The sequence below is a fragment of the Bufo bufo genome, chromosome 9 (assembly GCF_905171765.1).
Source record: "Bufo bufo chromosome 9, aBufBuf1.1, whole genome shotgun sequence".
Taxonomy (NCBI): domain Eukaryota; kingdom Metazoa; phylum Chordata; class Amphibia; order Anura; family Bufonidae; genus Bufo; species Bufo bufo.
In genome coordinates, this window is record NC_053397.1 from 85,644,604 (window position 1) to 85,662,791 (window position 18,188).

Consider the following 18,188-nt stretch of genomic DNA (forward strand, 5'->3'; position numbering starts at 1 on the left):
AAGTGGAAAGAGTAGGCCCCGAACCACCGATTCGCGGTCAAGATGGCACCCGTCACCGTAGACACGTGGGGGAAACTTTTAACTTCAGCCGGCCAGTCAGCAGAGAGCCCGGGGGTCAACTCTGACCTGCAACACCAGGCTCCGCTCACTCACCGGCACCAGCAGGCACAATGTCCGCACGTCCCACCCCTCCTGCTCTCACCAGGAGGTCCACTGCCCAGGGCGTCTTGCTGCGTGCAGGCCGCACACAAGGGGGGATCAGCCAGGCGGCCGCAGGATAGATGATCGGGTCTCTGGTAAGCAGACCGGTTGTTGGTCCTCACCGAGGGTCTTTACTGAAAAAAATTAGGATCTGTGCAGTCAGAAAGACAGGATAATGCCAGGATGATAACGGAGCCGAAGGAACTTGCGTCCTCACACCATAGCAGTCAGGCCACGCCCCCAGCAGCAAAATTGAACAGGCAGTGCTGCAGTGTAAAGCATGACTGAGATACAGAACAGCAGACCGAGTTTATATGGAGACAGGATCTCCTATATACAATACAGCTGTCACGGTGCGGTTCACTGTGACAGTTGTGCCGTGCAGGCTGGCTGCATGCTCTCTTGCGTACTGGCTGCAGGATGACTCCTGTGTATGCTGGTTGCTTGGGGCTGCATGCTGGCTGTGGTGTCTTGTGTGAACTGTTGCCTGTGAATGTGTGCACTCCCTGTGTCTGTATCTCGGTGCAGTTCTTGTCACTGTTGCCGTGTAGGCTGGCTGCAGGCTCTCTTGCATACTTGCTGCAGGCTGACACCTGTATATGCTGGTTGCTTGGGACTGCGTGCTGGCTGCGGTGTTGTGTGTGAACTGTGGCTTGTGTTTGTGACCTTCCTTGTCCATATCTCTGTGGTTCCTGTTACTGGGGCCATGCAGGCCGGCTGCATGCACTTTGTGTACTGACTGTGGGTGTTCCCATGCATGCTGGTTCTGTGTTGCGTGCTGGCTGCGGCCTTGTGTGTGAATATGGCCTTTGCATGGATGTATTTCTGTTTCTGTCATGGGTTGTTTGTGCTCTGGCGTACTGGCTGCGGTAGACTCCGTGTATGCTGGTTGCCAGGGGCCATGTCCAGTATTGCACCCTGTGTGTTCACTTCCCTGTTCATGCAGGCACCCCTCCCTGTTTGGTACTGGTGGGGTTAAAGGGAACCTGTCACCTCCAAAAACCATCCCAAGCCACCAGCAGTACCTGACAGTAGCCAGCAGCGTGTTTCCGACGATAATTTCCTTCCTGAAGGCCGATGCGGCTAAAGCTCAGAAAACTTTCTTTTATCCCCTGCCGGCGCGCTTCTCTAGTCATGCTTGGATTCAAGGAGCAGCGGCCTCCTTGCTTCAAGTCAAGATAACCACGCCACCTACCGTGTGACTGACAGCGCTTATGCAGAGTTCGGCAAAGCCAGCCGAACTGCCGGCTGTCAGTCACAGCGAAGGGGGCGTGGTTATCTTGACTTGAAGCAAGGAGGCCGCTGCCCCTGCAGTTAGGGTACTTTCACACTAGCGTTTTTCTTTTCCGGCGCTGAGTTCCGTCCTAGGGGCTCAAATCCGGAAAAGAACTGATCAATTTTATCCTAATGCATTCTGAATGGAGAGTAATCCGTTCAGGATGCATCAGGATATCTTCAGTTCAGTCTTTTTGACTGATCAGGCTTTTCAGAAAACCGTAGCATGTTGTATTTTTACCTCCAGCCAAAAATCCTTAACACTTTGACTGAACGCCGGATCCGGTCTTTTTCCCATTGACTTGCATTAACGCCGGATTCGGCGCCGTGTGTTCAGTCAAACCGGATCCGGCTTTTGCATGTTAAACCCGAAAAATGTGAAAAAAAAGTTCATGTCCATAAATGGCGGATCCGTTTTTTCCAATGCATTTTTTCATTGTGATCAAAATCCTGATCAGGATTCAAATGTAATCCGTTTTTCCGGATCTGGCGGGCAGTTCCGGTGTTGGAATTGAACGCCGGATTTAAACAACGCTAGTGTGAAAGTAGCCTTAGGGACAATGAACACCCAAAAGAGGACCCTGTGACCCCGGGACGGGAGGTTGGTCTCTGGATATGAGGTGATATATCAGCCAGGCACAAATTATTTGAAGAGCTGTACTGCCGGGGTCACTGGTATTTGTATTTTTCACATTGGTTCCCTGATGAGTTGAATTGTTAGCAACGAAACGCGTCGGACCATTTTCATTTAAATTACCAGAATAGTAACAGGGTTCCCCACTGTAGCTTGACGAAGCTGGGCAGTCTCCATTGCGGCGCAGGGACAAGGAGGGACTCTTAGGTAATGAGGTTTAGAGGGTCCTCTTTTGGGTGTGCATTGCCCCTAACTGCAGGGATCCGATATATTGTAGGGTCAGATAATTGTAAGAGACCCAGTATTAGCCACCCGGACACCCCTAGCCCAAGGTTACCATTGGCGCAGCGATTTATGTAGTGTGATTTAAGGGTACTTTCACACTTGCGGCAGGACGGATCCGACATGCTGTTCACCATGTCGGATCCGTCCTGCGGCTATTTCGCCGTGCCGCCGCTCCGTCCCCATTGACTATAATGGGGACGGGGCGGAGCTCCGGCGCAGCACGGCGAAAGGCCGCCGGACTAAAATTACTGCATGTCAGGCTTTTTAGTCCGACGGCTTTCGCCGTGTTGCGCCGGAGCTCCGCCCCGTCCCCATTATAGTCAATGGGGACGGAGCGGCGGTCCGGCGGCACGGCGAAATAGCCGCAGGACGGATCCGACATGGTGAACAGCAAGTGTGAAAGTAGCCTAATAGATTTTTAGGGTAATTTTATTTGTAAACAAATAAAAGTTATGTATTAAGGTATCCTTTTCCAATATGAGATAGTTAAGCAGTGTGCTTACCTAGTATTTCAGCATTGACCATTGCTCAATTTGGTTGTGTATTCAGTTATTTAAGCAAGGTAAACGTCACCGCACCCCCCACAAGATCATGTTCGTGGCCGCAGATAGGGGTGGCCTATAGGTCCCTAATATCATACACTATTACTGGGCTTCCCATTTGCGTGTCGTTCCTTTTTGGGCGTCCCAACAGGCATACACCAAATGGGTAGAAATCGAAAAGCTCTGGATTGCCCAGGTTCAGCTGAACACCCTGCTATGGCAGTGGACCCCCGTAGCCCCCCCACACTCCCCTCCTGGGGCCTATGGCCTTTACCAAACACATATGGGACACCTGCCACAGCCGATTTGCCTTAGCCTCTCAGCACTCCTCTATGATCTCTTTTCTTTACAACCCAGCTATTCCCTATGATCCGGGTCGTTGGGTCTCTTCCACCTGGCGGACATTGTGGACGCTTCTACTCTGACACTGAGATCCTTTGCGCAGCTTCAGGACCAATCGAAAGTAGCGGCGACGGAGGGACTCCCCTACCTCCAGGTTCGTCTCTATGTGAGCACTACTTTTGGTTCGCTTAAGGTGTCACTCCCTACCCCATTTGAGCGTCTGTGCCGACTAGGCACCGGGACAAGAGGTCTGATCTCTCTCATCTACCGCCTTTTGGCCACATCCGCGGAGGGCGAGATCCCACATCATGCATATATAGATAAATGGGCTACCGCCCCCGGATCGCCTCTTTCTCGCAGTGCCTGGCAGACTGTACGGAATAGGGAAGCCCAGTCATCTATTTGCACCACGTATAAGGAGGGGCAGAAAGCTGCTAATGCACTGGTACCATACCCCTGCACTCCTACACTCCCCACTGTTCCGTCTGTCTGCAGGCGGTGCTTGAACGACGTGGGTTTCTTTGTACCATAGTTTTGGATGTGCCCCAGTATCACCCTATTTTGGGGGTAGGTGAGAGATGTGGCTCATTTCCTTTTCGGATCACCCGTACCACTAGACCCAAAGGTCTACTTACTTAACCTACCACCTCCGGGGTTGAACAAGTACAAGCACTGTGCTGTCTGAGTGTGAGTTACAGGGAGAAAGTCACCATCCCAACCACCCCTGCAGCTGACAGAAGTTGATTTTTACCTTCATTTTTTTAATCCCTGTCAGCTGCGGAGTGGGGGGGGGGGGGGTGTTGCCTAACCGGGTCGGGGCTTAGCGGCACCTGGGGGAGGGGTTGTTTAGTCCGTCTGTTGAGGGTGGCCTGTATGGCTAATAACTGACCTCCACATCGCCCTGCCCCCTTAAAGCTGATCTACAGAAGTGAAGAAAAATGGCTGGGTTGTTATGGAAACCTGGTCTAAAACTGTGTGTATGTGGAGACTAAGGGCCTGTGACTGTGTGTATGGCAGTTGGGATATGAAGAGAAAGATCTGCAGGCTTCTATTGGCTAATGTAGGTCATGTGATGTGCCATATTTGCATTTTTATTTTATTTATATATCTCAGGAACGGTACGTGCTAGAGAGCTGTGACCCAGTCTAAAACCTTCCCACACACCTGATGTACCTGTGTGCCAAATTTCGTGATTGTAAATACGACGGTGCGGATGCCTTTTCCGGACATACACTAGCTTTCTATATTAGATTTCAGAAACTGTATTCCAATAAGTATGGTTTAAGTTCCATCTAAGCAGCCTGATGACTGACAGTCTTCTCCCTAGTTTTCTCCCTTTCTCTCTAGGAGAGAACTGCCAATCATCAGCAGATGGGCAGGAGAGCAGGAGATTATAATAACCAGGACTCTTCTCAGGTAGATTTTACTCTTTTCAAGGCCTGGGCTGCAATGATTACGATGCTGGTTCTCAGCAACCACTTACTTTTAACTCCTGAGTGACACACCGCTGAGATCAGCACTTATGTCACTACTTTATACTGCCCTCAGTGAGGTTCTGGACATCTGTCGGCAGATTTGTACCTATGACACTGTTCATATGTGCCCACGTTGCTGAGAAAAATGAGGTTTTAATATATGAAAATGAGCCTCTAGGAGCAGAGGGGGCGTTGCTGTTACTCCTAGTGGCTCTGCACTTTGATTGACAGGGCCAGGCAGTGTAAACGTCATCACACCTGGACCTGTCAGAGCAGAGAAGAATCTCTAGGTGTAACGGTAACGCCCCCATTGCTCCTAGAGGCTCATTTGCATATATTAAAACATAATTTTTCTCAGTAATGCGGACACAAATGAACATGGGACCAACACAGATGCCTTCAGCTGCAAAGTGCACATGTAACAGGTCAGACCCTTTCATAGCTACAGATCTGCTGACAGATGTCCTTTAATCTGGCATTTGATAATCCAGCGCAGATCTGCACAAGACTAGAGAAGAGAGATCCAGGAAAGCCCTCTCTCTGATGGTCTCCTACCAATGGGTTGTAACACCCAGAATACACAGCAGATCCCATAGCTACAAGTTTTCTTCATGACTACCACATGACGCCTCTGCTGCATGTGTCATACACGGAGCACTCACTTCCTGCGTACTACTGAAACCAGTCTGACTTGCTCATGTGGTCACATTTAACACACACTGAAGAATAACGCAATTCCAGCAGCACAGCCTACGACCTACAGCCAGGCTCCTCCCCTGCACGTGACTGGTCACATGGTCGTGACGTCATCAAAGGTCCTTTCGCCCACTAGAATCTAGCATCTCCCTCGGTTAGCAGGCCGAGCTGCACTGTGAGGAGGGACACGTACGACCCTGCGAGAAGTGTGTACTGGGGTCCTGGGCGTGACGTCATACAGAGCGGCCTGACAACGGGTGAGACCCTCTCCTCACTGTGTCAGGAACTTCTTACTGCGCAGCTTGTGTGCTGCTTCCTAGGAGGGTGAGAGGAGTTGGCTGGAGTGACGTTATGAGATATTGCTCCTTTCTAATAGTAGGACTGGTGTAGTTGGGTCACATGTAGCAGAGCTGTTTGAGCTTCTATTTTGTGTGATAGCCCTATGTTCATATGTAAAGCTGCAGTCCTATGTAAAACCGTAGCAGACAGCTTGATGTCACAGATCGTGGTCAATGACAAACTCGGATTGCTACATCTGTATCAGGAAATCATCCTGAGCTGTGTTAGCAGTGTTGTGCTGGCCTCCAGCCTGGTTACCTGTATACATGGCTGTGTGACTGATGGCAGGTACTGGTTACCTGTATACATGGCTGTGTGACTGATGGCAGGTACTGGTTACCTGTATACATGGCTGTGTGACTGATGGCAGGTACTGGTTACCTGTATACATGGCTGTGTGACTGATGGCCGGTACTGGTTACCTGCATACATGGCTGTGTGACTGATGGCAGGTACTGGTTACCTGTATACATGGCTGTGTGACTGATGGCCGGTACTGGTTACCTGCATACATGGCTGTGTGACTGATGGCAGGTACTGGTTACCTGTATACATGGCTGTGTGACTGATGGCAGGTACTGGTTACCTGTATACATGGCTGTGTGACTGATGGCAGGTACTGGTTACCTGTATACATGGCTGTGTGACTGATGGCTGCTACTGGTTACCTGTATACATGGCTGTGTGACTGATGGCTGCTACTGGTTACCTGTATACACGGCTGTGTGACTGATGGCAGGTACTGGTTACCTGTATACACGGCTGTGTGACTGATGGCAGGTACTGGTTACCTGTATACATGGCTGTGTGACTGATGGCCGCTACTGGTTACCTGTATACATGGCTGTGTGACTGATGGCTGCTACTGGTTACCTGTATACACGGCTGTGTGACTGATGGCAGGTACTGGTTACCTGTATACATGGCTGTGTGACTGATGGCAGGTACTGGTTACCTGTATACATGGCTGTGTGACTGATGGCCCGTACTGGTTACCTGTATACATGGCTGTGTGACTGATGGCCCGTACTGGTTACCTGTATACATGGCTGTGTGACTGATGGCCCGTACTGGTTACCTGTATACATGGCTGTGTGACTGATGGCCCGTACTGGTTACCTGTATACATGGCTGTGTGACTGATGGCCCGTACTGGTTACCTGTATACATGGCTGTGTGACTGATGGCCCGTACTGGTTACCTGTATACATGGCTGTGTGACTGATGGCCGCTACTGGTTAGGCTACTTGCGGCAGAGTGATCCTGCAAGCAGTTCTGTCTCCGGAACTGCCTGCCGGATCCGGCAAAACGTATGCCAACTGATGGCATTTGTAAGACTGATCAGGATCCTGATCATTCTTAAAAACGCCTGATCAGACAGAAAAATTGATTGAAATGCCGGATCTGTCATTCCGGAAAAACGGATCCGGCATTTATTTTTTTCACCTTTTTTTTTTTTGGTCTGCGATATTTTGAATGCCGGATCCGGCACTAATACATTCTTACGGAAAAAAATGCCGGATCCGTCATTTAGGCAAGTGTTCAGTTTTTTTGACCGGAGATAAAACCGTAGCATGCTGCGGTATTATCTCCGTCCTGATCAGTCAAAAAGACTGAACTGAAGACCTCCTGATGCATCCTGAACGGATTGCTCTCCATTCAGAATGCATTAGGAAAAAACTGATCAGTTCTTTTCCGGTATTGAGCCCCTAGGACGTAACTCTGTGCCGGAAAAGAAAAACGCAAGTGTGAAAGTACCCTAACCTGCATACATGGCTGTGTGACTGATGGCCGCTACTCGTTACCTGTATACATGGCTGTGTGCATGATGTCTTAGAATATAATGATCACAAGCTGTTCAGATCTTTCCATTCTTTTCTAACATACCAATCTATGAGAAAGCTGGGTGACGGCCAGCACTAGAGGTGACCCAGCTTTCCCAGCTTCTGGATTGCACAGCTGCTCATTTCTTCCATAATACATCTCCAGCACTGCTATAACCGCACCAGTCTATGAACTATAATGTAAGATATCCTGGTTGTCACCCAGCTTACCTACACAAATGTACAGTTTTCATTAGTTTTATCTTTCTTTGCACATCATTTTTCTTGGTCAGCACCTATTAGTTGGTTTCTACAATGCGGTACTGCTGTTAAAGGGACACTCTAGGGCGGCATTAGATCTGTTTGTGCTGTTGCTCAGTAACATACCCTGCAGCCCACAGGTGACCGTGCTGGATTCTGTGCTGCAGAATAGTGACGAACGGTTAGCCTCATGGACAGCACACGTTACCATTCATTTTGATGTGTTTATTCACACATCCGTGTTTTACCACTGTCCGTGGGTCCGTGGTTTTAGCACGGAAGCATGGTTTATTTTGTCCGTGTACACCGATCCTTCACTCTCTTTATAGTCTATGGGTCAGTGAAAACCACGGATGCAAGACAAGCGCTTCTGTGCTTCACGTCTTATTAGGAAGAGATGCTTTGAAAATGAATTTCAGCTGCACAGTGTCCGTAAAACACGGCTGACACGCAGACAGCAAAAAACGGACTCGGACCATATACGGATCCTTCACGGAGGCATCACTGACCACCTTTTCATGGATTTGAAGCTTTCGGTTACGTTCACACATGGCAGTAGTCTGTTCCTTGAATTTGATTTGGCGGAAAGCACACAGGTTTCTGCAGGGGCCTTAGAGTGATGTGAACGCTTCCTTATCTGTCAGGGCGACATAGGACATAATGCCAATATAGATGCCCTAGACCGATGACTGATGTGAAGATCCCGGCGAGTGATTTTGGTAGCACTTCTGTACAGCCACAAGAACGGGCCCTGAAGTGCTTGATTATTTTCCGAATTACCATAGTGGCGAATGTAGAGTGGCCACGCATGTGCAGCTTGCTGGCCTTTTGCGTTGGGGCCCGACCTCTGTTTCAGATAGGAGTGCCCTTTTCAAGATAAGAAGTTAGTCTAAGAATTAGGGTTAATGCACACGACCGTATGTATTCTGCGGTCCACAAAAAACGGATCCGCCAAAAATACGGATGATGTCCGTGTGCATTCCGTATTTTGCAGAACAGCTGCCCTCTAATAGAACAGTCCTATCCTTGTCCGTAATGCAGACAATAATAGGATATGTTCTAATTTTTTTGTGGAGCGGAAATATGGACATACGGAAACGGAATGCACACGGATTACCTTCCGTCTTTTATGTGGACCCATTGAAATTAATGGTTCTGCATACAGTCCGCAAAAAAATCGGAGCGGACACGAAAAGAAAATACGTTCGTGTGCATGAGGCCTTAGCAGAACGGGTAAGGGTAGGTTCACATCTCCAGCACAAGGCGAGGAGCAGACTACCGGAGTTTACTGTATCCTACATGACCGGATCTCTGTTGACCATAATGGGACCCAATGGGCTTCTGGTGGCAAATATTTGTCTGGTCGAAAGCCGCCAGGTCTCATGATAGTTAATAGGGATCTGGTGTTGGGTGGCGGTAGTCTGTTCCTCTGCTGCAATCTACATTGGCATAATGTCCTGAGATGTCACCCTGACAGGTAAGGACATGTTCACACCACTTTATGGCCCTGTGTTTGGTGTATACGCTGAAAAAAACTCGGGCATAAAGGCCAAGTGTATCCATAGTGTAGCATGCAGTAAAAGGGAGTGGACGCGCTCTGCAGGAGCCGGCTAGGCAGGGCAGGAAGGGAGTCCCTCGTTGCCTAGCAATCAGCCAAGGTGACCACACTGGATCTCCATGTTTCTTGCAGATCAGCAATGGTCTCCTTCTATTCAGCTAGTGTGAATAGTCGCCACCACTTCCACTCCTGCCCTGGGCAGGCTGCCAGCCCTGCTACTTGGTATTTTGTTTGTGTGATATCACAACATAAAGTCTGCACGTGGCCTAAAATTTGGTAAGCCAGAAATCGCACATGCAGTTTTCTTTGGGTCAAAGCCACAAATGGATTCAAAGGGAATGAGAAATATAAAGGAAGGACTTATCGTTCTCCTTCCTCCTGGATCCACTTCTGGCTTTAACCCAAAAACTTCACGAGTCTTTCTAGACTGAAACAGGCAATTTCTAAAAAGTATATGGAACAAACCTGTACCGTGTCCTCAAGTAGAGCTGTATAAGAAAGCCGGGCACATATGAGAAAACCAGTCTGGTATGACCGCAATACAGGTCACAGCCGTGGACAGTTTCGGAGAGGTTTAAAAAAAAGAACCGTAAATATTCTTATAAGTCCCTTTAAGGACCCCCTACCGAAACTTGACAGGAAGCATCTAGTCCAGCTCAAAAGGTCTCCTCTGATCATTGGTCTCACTATATTTAAAGGGACACTGACAGGCCTTCTGAGCATAATTAGCTCTTTATATGCCCCCCTAGGTCTTATAATAAGTTCCCAATTCATATAAGTATTATCCCTGTGCGCATTATAAAACGTTAAAAATAATCTTTATAATCACCTCTCCTTTCTGCCCAAGGGGCGTTCTTTGCGGCGCATTTGTGCCCAGCCGCGTCCCAACTGCCGGGTCCTTAGACACGCCCATCTCATTAGTATTCACTTCGCTGGGCGGTATTTCTCAGTCCCCGACATTCGGAGATCATGCGCCCGGCACCCTCGCTCGCCGGGATCACATTGCGCCAAGTGAATACTAATGAGATGGGCGTGTCTAAGGACCCGGCAGTTGGGACGCGGCTGGGCACAAATGCGCCGCAAAGAACGCCCCTTGGGCAGAAAGGACAGGTGATTATAAAGATTATTTTTAACGTTTTATAATGCGCACAGGGATAATACTTATATGAATTGGGAACTTATTATAAGACCTAGGGGGGCATATAAAGAGCTAACTATGCTCAGAAGGCCTGTCAGTGTCCCTTTAAGGGAACCTGTCATCAACTTTATGTTGACCTCACTGAGGGCAGCATAAAATGGTGACATAAGTGCTGATGTCAGCGGTGTGTCAGTCATGAGCTAAAAGTAAGTGGTTGCCAAGAACCAGCATCATAATCATTGCAGCCCAGGCCTTGAGAAGAGTCAAATCTACCTGAGAAGAGTCCTGGTTATTCCTAATCTCCTGCTCTCCTGCCCATCTGCTGATGATTGGCAGTTCTCTCCTAGAGAAAAAGGGAGAAAACTAGGGAGAAGCCTGTTAGTCATCAGCAGGAATTCATGAACAGTGATGGCCAGTTCGCCGGGCGCCATCTTAAATCACAAGTCCTTACCTGTGCCTGCGCCGCGAGCCGGTCTGAAACAAATGCGGTCACCGGGAGCAGGCAGTTCTGAGAACAGCCACCGGGGGCCTTCATCGGGCTGTTCTCGGAACTGCCTGCTCCCGGTGACCGCATTTGTTTCAGACCGGCGCAGGCACAGGTAAGGTCTTACCTGTGCCTCGCCGGACTTGTGCTTTAAGATGGCAGCAACATAAAGTTGATGACGGGTTCCCTTTAAAAATAAAATAAATGAAACATCTTAATTGTGTAGTGAAAACTGCCATAATCATACGAGTCAGTGCATGCACCTGAGCATGAGGTATCATTGGAATTGGATATGTTATGGGGCAGCCATCTTGTATCTTTGTGTGCCCCTGATTTCATATGAAGAATATATGAGATGAGTGGTATATTCCAGGACATGCCATGTGTAGAGATGCAATACTGGTAGGCTGAGTATGGGGCCTCACAAGACCCTGAGGGTAATTCGCACAATGAGGATTACATGCAGATTTTCAGGTGAAAAATTTAACAAATGTCATGTACACTTCAGGGGAGATTTATCAAAACTGGTGGAGAGGAAAACTGGCTTAGCAACCAATCAGATTTTGCCTTTCATTTTTCACAGCTCCTTTGGAAAATGAAAGATAGAATCTGATTGGTTGCCATGGGCGACTAAGCCGGTTTTCCTTTACACCATCTCCCCCTTTGTGTATTTTTTTTTTTTTTGTGTGCAGAAATTGACCTGCCATGTGGATTTTAAAATCTGTATGTCAATTGTTAGTGCGATTCCTTACCTTATGTGTAATGGTTTTTCCTCAAAAAATCTGCACCAAAAAACACACCAAAGCCCCGATAAATCCCATATACAGTGCACAGTGATTCTGACAGGAGGACTTCCGCCAGAGGGACATCACAAGCCTGGTGCCCTTCAGAAGACCTCCAGCTGCCCACAATTGCATTAGCAGGTTGCCAATCGGAGGCCAGAGGCATCTAATAGCTCAGATGCTGCGGTCACTAGTGACTGCAGCATCTAAGGGGTTAAACTGCTGGGATTGGGGTGAGAGCCAGGTGTACAGCCATGATATTCTATTATGGAACAGAGCATTAAGTACCTGCACAATACATCACACAGCATTCAAGGGGTTGTCCACTCTTAGGAATAGGAGCTGAGCCGCAATATGGCGGCACGGCCGCTATGCTATGGATGGAGCCTTCTGCTTCTGGTCCTGCCAGGAACAGCTGATCAGTAAGGCCTCATTCACACATACGTGGACCACCGTAAAAACCCATCTTGCTGAGTGCACTAGCGCATGGCGTCATTAGTTGCTAAGACGCCGTGCTCTTCGTGCCGCTGCCTCTGTACAGTAATACTCATAGATTATACAAGTGTATTACTGTACAGCGGCGACGGCACAAAGCGCATGGTGTCATAGCAACCAATGATGCAGTGCGCTTGTGCACTCGGCAGGCCGGGTCTTCACGGACCGTGGTCCACGCATGTGTGAATGAGGCCTTAGGGTGCCTGATGTCAGATCCCCACTGATATGATGACCCATCTGGAGGATAGAAAGAGTGGGAAAGCACTTTAAGCCTAGTCCTAGCCCGTGGGACATTTTATATGTCACAATTAGCGGCAGGTGATGGCAGGAATGACTCTAAAGCCTTTTTAATATCCGTCCACGATAAATGAGCTGGACGAAGGAAAATGGTGCCTATTTCTTGAGTCATTTGTGGCAGAATCTGGTGAATGAGTCGTAGTTCAGTCCTTGAGAGGAGAAACTTGTTGTTCTGGTAAGGCCTGAATATTCAGTATTATTCATGTTCCTTTCTGTCAGACGGAGCCTTTCACACGTCTGTGGTATGCGCAGCGGAGGCTTTTGTCACACAAGGACTTTGCTTGATTTTCCTTTCCACTTGTTAATGGTTTCTTGTCACCTCTTTGTCTTGTTTGTTCTGCTGAATGCAGAGAATGAGGGGGAACAGGTCGTGCGCTCTTCATGTACTGACCTGTGCGCTGCTGATCTGACAGGATGGAAAGTCCTCTTCATATAGTGTACCTGTATTCAGTAAGGCGGAGGGTAGGAGTGTACCGCCGTCTTCACATCCCCCCCCCCATTATTTCTGTTTTTCTCTTCAGTTATAGGAATGGAAAAGGAATATGAGGACATTGCTGAATCCATGACAGATACCAATGGAGCCCAACAGACCCCATTCACTATAATAGAGTCCATTGGGTTTCCGTCATCATACCGTGCAAAATGTCACAGGATGCTGCACACATTTTTTCTGGATTTAAAAAAAAAAATTAAATCTGTGACTCAAGCTCCAAATAGATGTGAACACTGCATTAAAGGGGTATTCTGGAGGACCTTTCACCAGTTTTTACTTTATAAAAGCCATACCCTGTAGCCCATGTTCAGTAGATGCCCCCCGTTTGGTTTTGGCGCCCTGTATGCTAATCTATAGCATCGGTACAGGGAGGAGGAGACATTAGCTTTTCTCAGGGGGCGTCTTCTTCTCCCTTGATGTGGCGCGGACCACGTCACAGCCGGGGAGAAGTTGAGCAGTTTTTTCCTCAATGGCTGTGGTGCACAGCTTGCAGCCAGGGAGAAGGAGACGCCCCCTGAGAAAAGCTGGCGTCTCCTCCTCCTCCCTGTACCAATGCTGTTAATTAGCATACCAGGCCCTAACACTGAACGGGGTGCACAGTGGGGCAATGGAGGAGCAGAACCTGAAAACACATAGCGATATGACATCTGCTGAACATGGGCTATAGTGTGAGGCATTGCTAATATAAAGTAAAAACTGGTTAAAGGTCCTCTACGTTATCCCCTATCCTCAGTATTAGATCGGTGGGTTTCCTGCCACAGGGACCCCCACTGTTCACCAGGACGAGGGGCCCATACCCCCTGCAGCCCCCTGAAACAAATGGAGCGGCCGGTTGGGCATGCGCATAGCCGCTCTATTCGTTTCTATGAAAGTTCTGGAGATAGCCAAGTACTGCGCTCGGCTTTCTCCGAAACTCCCATGGTAATGAATGGAACAGCCGCGTGTATGCCCGACCGGCCGCTCCTTTTATTTCAGGGGGGCTCAGCGGTAGGACTCCCACCAATCTTATTGTTATCCCCTATGTTGGGGATAGGGGATAACGTAATGTAATTGGAATACCCCTTTAAAGGGTTTCTGTCATGAGAAATAACGTTATGTAGCTGACTGACATTAGCGACGTTACGCAGGCGCGGGATTTACGGGACCATAAGGGGGACCATAAGGAGAACTCAAAAGTCAATCAACTGGACCTGGGTGTGCCAAAGGGTGCGTAGACTGAGCCTCTAGGTGCTGAAGCAACGCCCTAATAGCACCTAGAGGCTCGGTCTACGCACACTTCGGCACTCCCAGGTCCAGTTGATTGACTTTTGAGTTCTCCTCAGTGTCCTGTAAATCCTGCGCCGTCCAGTTTACTATTCGGAGCCGGCGCAGTGAGTGAAGGACGCGCTCCTGCTGCCGGCTTCCTTCGGCGCAGTGATGAAGCTGGCAGCAGGAGCGCGTCCTTCACTCACTGCGCCTGCGCCGAATACTAAATGGGATGGCGCAGGCGCGGGATTTACGGGACGATAGGGAGAACTTGAAAGTTAATCAACTGGACCTGGGCGTGCCAAAGGGTGCGTAGACTGAGCCTCTAGGTTCTGGAGCAACGCCCTAATAGCACTTAGAGGCTCATTAGCATATTTTAAGTCTTTATTTTAAAGGGAGTCTTTCACCGAATATGACCATTACAGACCACTCAGATCAGGTTCTCCATTACTTTCCCCAGATTACTATGGTACCTTTCATATTGCAGTTCATCGCCGATTTGCTCCAAAAAACACTTTTATACCATATGGTAATTAAGTTCTAAAGGTGCCCAGGGGCGGCGTTCATGCGGCCGGTGCCCAGGCCCCTGGGCGCTTTGCTTATCAAACCCCTCCTCTTTCTCCCCTCTGGCCCGCCCTTGTTTAATCTGAATACCTCCTCCTCTCCGTCTGAAATCCCGTACCTCCGCCGGCTGGATCGGGTTGCGCAGGCTGGCGCATGCGCATTGAAAGTCCCTGTTCCTCTACCCATAATGGGCAATGCAGTGCCCACGTGCCGGGACTGTGTGGAGCGGTGAGGACGTGGGATTTCAGACAGAGAGGAGGAGGTAATCAGATTAAACAAGGGCGGGCCAGAGGGGTGAAAGGGGAGGGGTTTGGTAAGCAAAGCGCCAAGGGGCCTGGGCACCGGCCGCATGAACGCCGCCCCTGGGCACCTTCAGATCCTAATTACCATATGGTATAAAAGTGTTTTATGGAGCAAATCGGCGATGGGCTGCAATATGAAAGGTACCATAGTAATCTGGGGAAAGTAATGGAGAACCTGATTTGAGTGGTCTGTAATGGTCATATTCGGTGAAAGACTCCCTTTAAGAGAACGATGGCAGGCAGGGAGTTATAAAGCACACTGTTATGTACTGCTGACATCAGCACATCGCTAATGGCAGTCCGCTACTTAACGTTATTTCTCATGACAGAAACGCTTTAAGCTGGGAATGTACATTGAAAGTTTGTGAACGCTTCAGTATTTTCTATATTTGTGCATACATGTGACCTAAAAGCTACATCAGATTATTACACAAGTCCTAAAAGTAGATAAAGATAACTAACTTAAACAAATGAGTCAGAAATATAAGGACCCTATTACATTGTGTGATGTTCAGGCGACGATGGATGATAACTTATCCATTGGCGCTTCTTTGCAGCGGCCTGATTAAACAGGCAGATGCAAATAAAGTTTTAATGAGTATCGGCACCTTATCCCCGATAACACAGGGAGATGTGCTATCAATAATCGGACATCTTTCATCAGCTCATTCATTGACTGACCGGCTGCTCGTTTATATGGGACAATTATCAAAGTAATTTTCCTATGAACCCTTGTCCACGGGCTGAAAATCGTGCAGTCTTAGGATACTTTCACACTAGCGTTATTCTTTTCCGGCATAGAGTTCCGTCAAAAGGGCTCTATGCCGGAAAAGAACTGATCAGGCATATCCCAATGCATTCTGAATGGATAGAAATCCGTTCAGTTTGCATCAGTATGCCTTCCGTTCAGTCACTGTCAGGCATTTTGGCCGGACATAATATCGCAGCATGCTGCGGTATTATGTCCGTCCAAAATGCCTGATCAGTCGCCGGAATGCCGGATCCAGCATTAATTCCCATTGACTTGCATTAGTGCCGGATCCGGCATTGCAAAACAACTGAAGGACGGATCCGTCCATCCGCATGACAAGCAGAGAGATTGATCCGTTCTTGCAATGCATTTGTAGACTGATCCGTACCCGATGACGGAACTGCCTGCCGGATCACACTAACGCTAGTGTGAAAGTACCCTAATAGGGCCTTTAGACATGAACATTTATTGATTGAGGAAATGATCCAGTATCACATCTGTGAGTAGGAAAAGTATGTGAACCTTTGCTTTCAGTATCTGTTGTGACCCCTTCGTGCAGTTATACTGTAACTAAATTGGTTAGGAGGAATTTTATCCTATTGGATTAAAGGGAATCTGTCACCCAGATTTTGGACCATTATCTAGAATAATACATGTGTAGTCCAGCAGATAAGAAGTCTAGGTCACTATTTTCTTTATTTTGCTATAGCCCTTGTTCCTGCGCTGTCAGCTCTCAAAGCTGCACTGAAATACAGTCTGGACTGCTCTGATGTTCTAACATAATGGAGAGGCCTCTTGCACATGCAGAGCAGTCCTGACAACGTATTACAATGCATTTCTGAGCACTGACAACGGGGGAATGGGGGGGCAGTAGAAAAATATGAAATAGTGATCTGGACTCCATATCTGTTTTACTACTCATGAAGTGCTGTAGATAATGGTCCAGTATTCGGGTGATCGATTCCCTTTAAAGTCAGAACTTTGAATTGACCATTCCAAAACTTTTAACTAGTCTTTGGTAGAACGACTTGTGTGCTTAGGGTCGTTGTCTTGCTGCATGCCCCATGTTCTCTTAAAGGGGTTGTCCAAGTTCTATTTATTGATGACCTATCCTCAGGATAGGTCATCAATATCAGATCGGCATGGGTACCACACCCGGCACCCCCGCCAATCAGCTGTTTGAAGAGAAGGCGCGCACCGTGCCAGCGCTGCCTCCCCTTCACTGTTTACCTTCTAGCGGTTGCATCTGCAGCGGTGAGCACGTGTAATTACACTTAAGCCGTCCCATTCATTTCAATGGTATGGATCGCTTCTATACAGCAATCCGTACCATTGAAATGAATGGGACGGCTTAAGTGTAATTACACCTGCTCACCGCTGCAGATGCAACGGCTAGAAGGTAAACAGTGAAGGGGAAGCAGCGCTGGCACAGCGTGCGCCTTCTCTTCAAACAGCTGATCGGGGGTGCCAGGTGTCAGACCCCTGCCGATCTGATATTGATGACCTATCCTGAGGATAGGTCATCAATAAATATAACTTGGACAACCCCTTTTAAGATTCAGCTCATGGACAGATGTACAGACTTTCTTTTAGAATTTGCTGGTATACCTGTAATTCAAAACTTAGTGTTCGGTGAATGAGAACAAACCGTCCTTGCCCAGATGCAGCAAAAAAGGCCCAAACCATGGGGTTTTTTAATGCTGGAATACAGTGCTTTCCTTCCTTCAAACAAAATGCTTCTTATTTATACCAAAATGTTCTATTTTGGTCTCCTCTATCCATAAAACATTGTTTTAGTAACCTTCTGGATCAATGTCTTTCTCTTTGCAGTCCTGCCATGCACACCATCATGATTGTTTAGTGTCCTCTGGATGGTGAAGTCATGAGCAATAACATTAGCTAATGTGACAAAAGGCCTTTGCTTAGAGGTTACCCTGAGTTCCTTTGTGACCTCATGGACTATTGCACACCTTGGTCTTTGCTGATATTTGTCGGTTGACCACTCCTGTGGAGCGTACGAATGGTCTTTAAATTCCTCCATTTGTTCTCAATCTGTCTGAATGTGGAGTTGGAGTTCAAACTATTTAGATATGGTTTTATAATCTTTTCCAGCCTGATAAGCATCAACAACTCTTCTTCTGAGGTCCACAGAAGACTGTCTGGGCCATGATACACTTCCACAAACCTGTGTTGTGAAGATCATACT

General features: G+C 48.1%; 1 protein-coding gene across 2 annotated transcripts in view; it reads left to right on the forward strand.

Moving 5' to 3' along the window:
• Positions 1–5,560: 5,560 nt before the first annotated feature.
• The window catches only part of NEK7 (NIMA related kinase 7), a 132,469-nt gene continuing 119,841 nt past the window's right edge, over positions 5,561–18,188 (forward strand). For both annotated transcript variants that reach the window (XM_040407027.1, XM_040407028.1), the window contains exon 1: positions 5,561–5,707. The gene's annotated coding sequence lies outside the window, so the exon portion shown is untranslated. The remainder of the gene's footprint in view (positions 5,708–18,188) is intronic.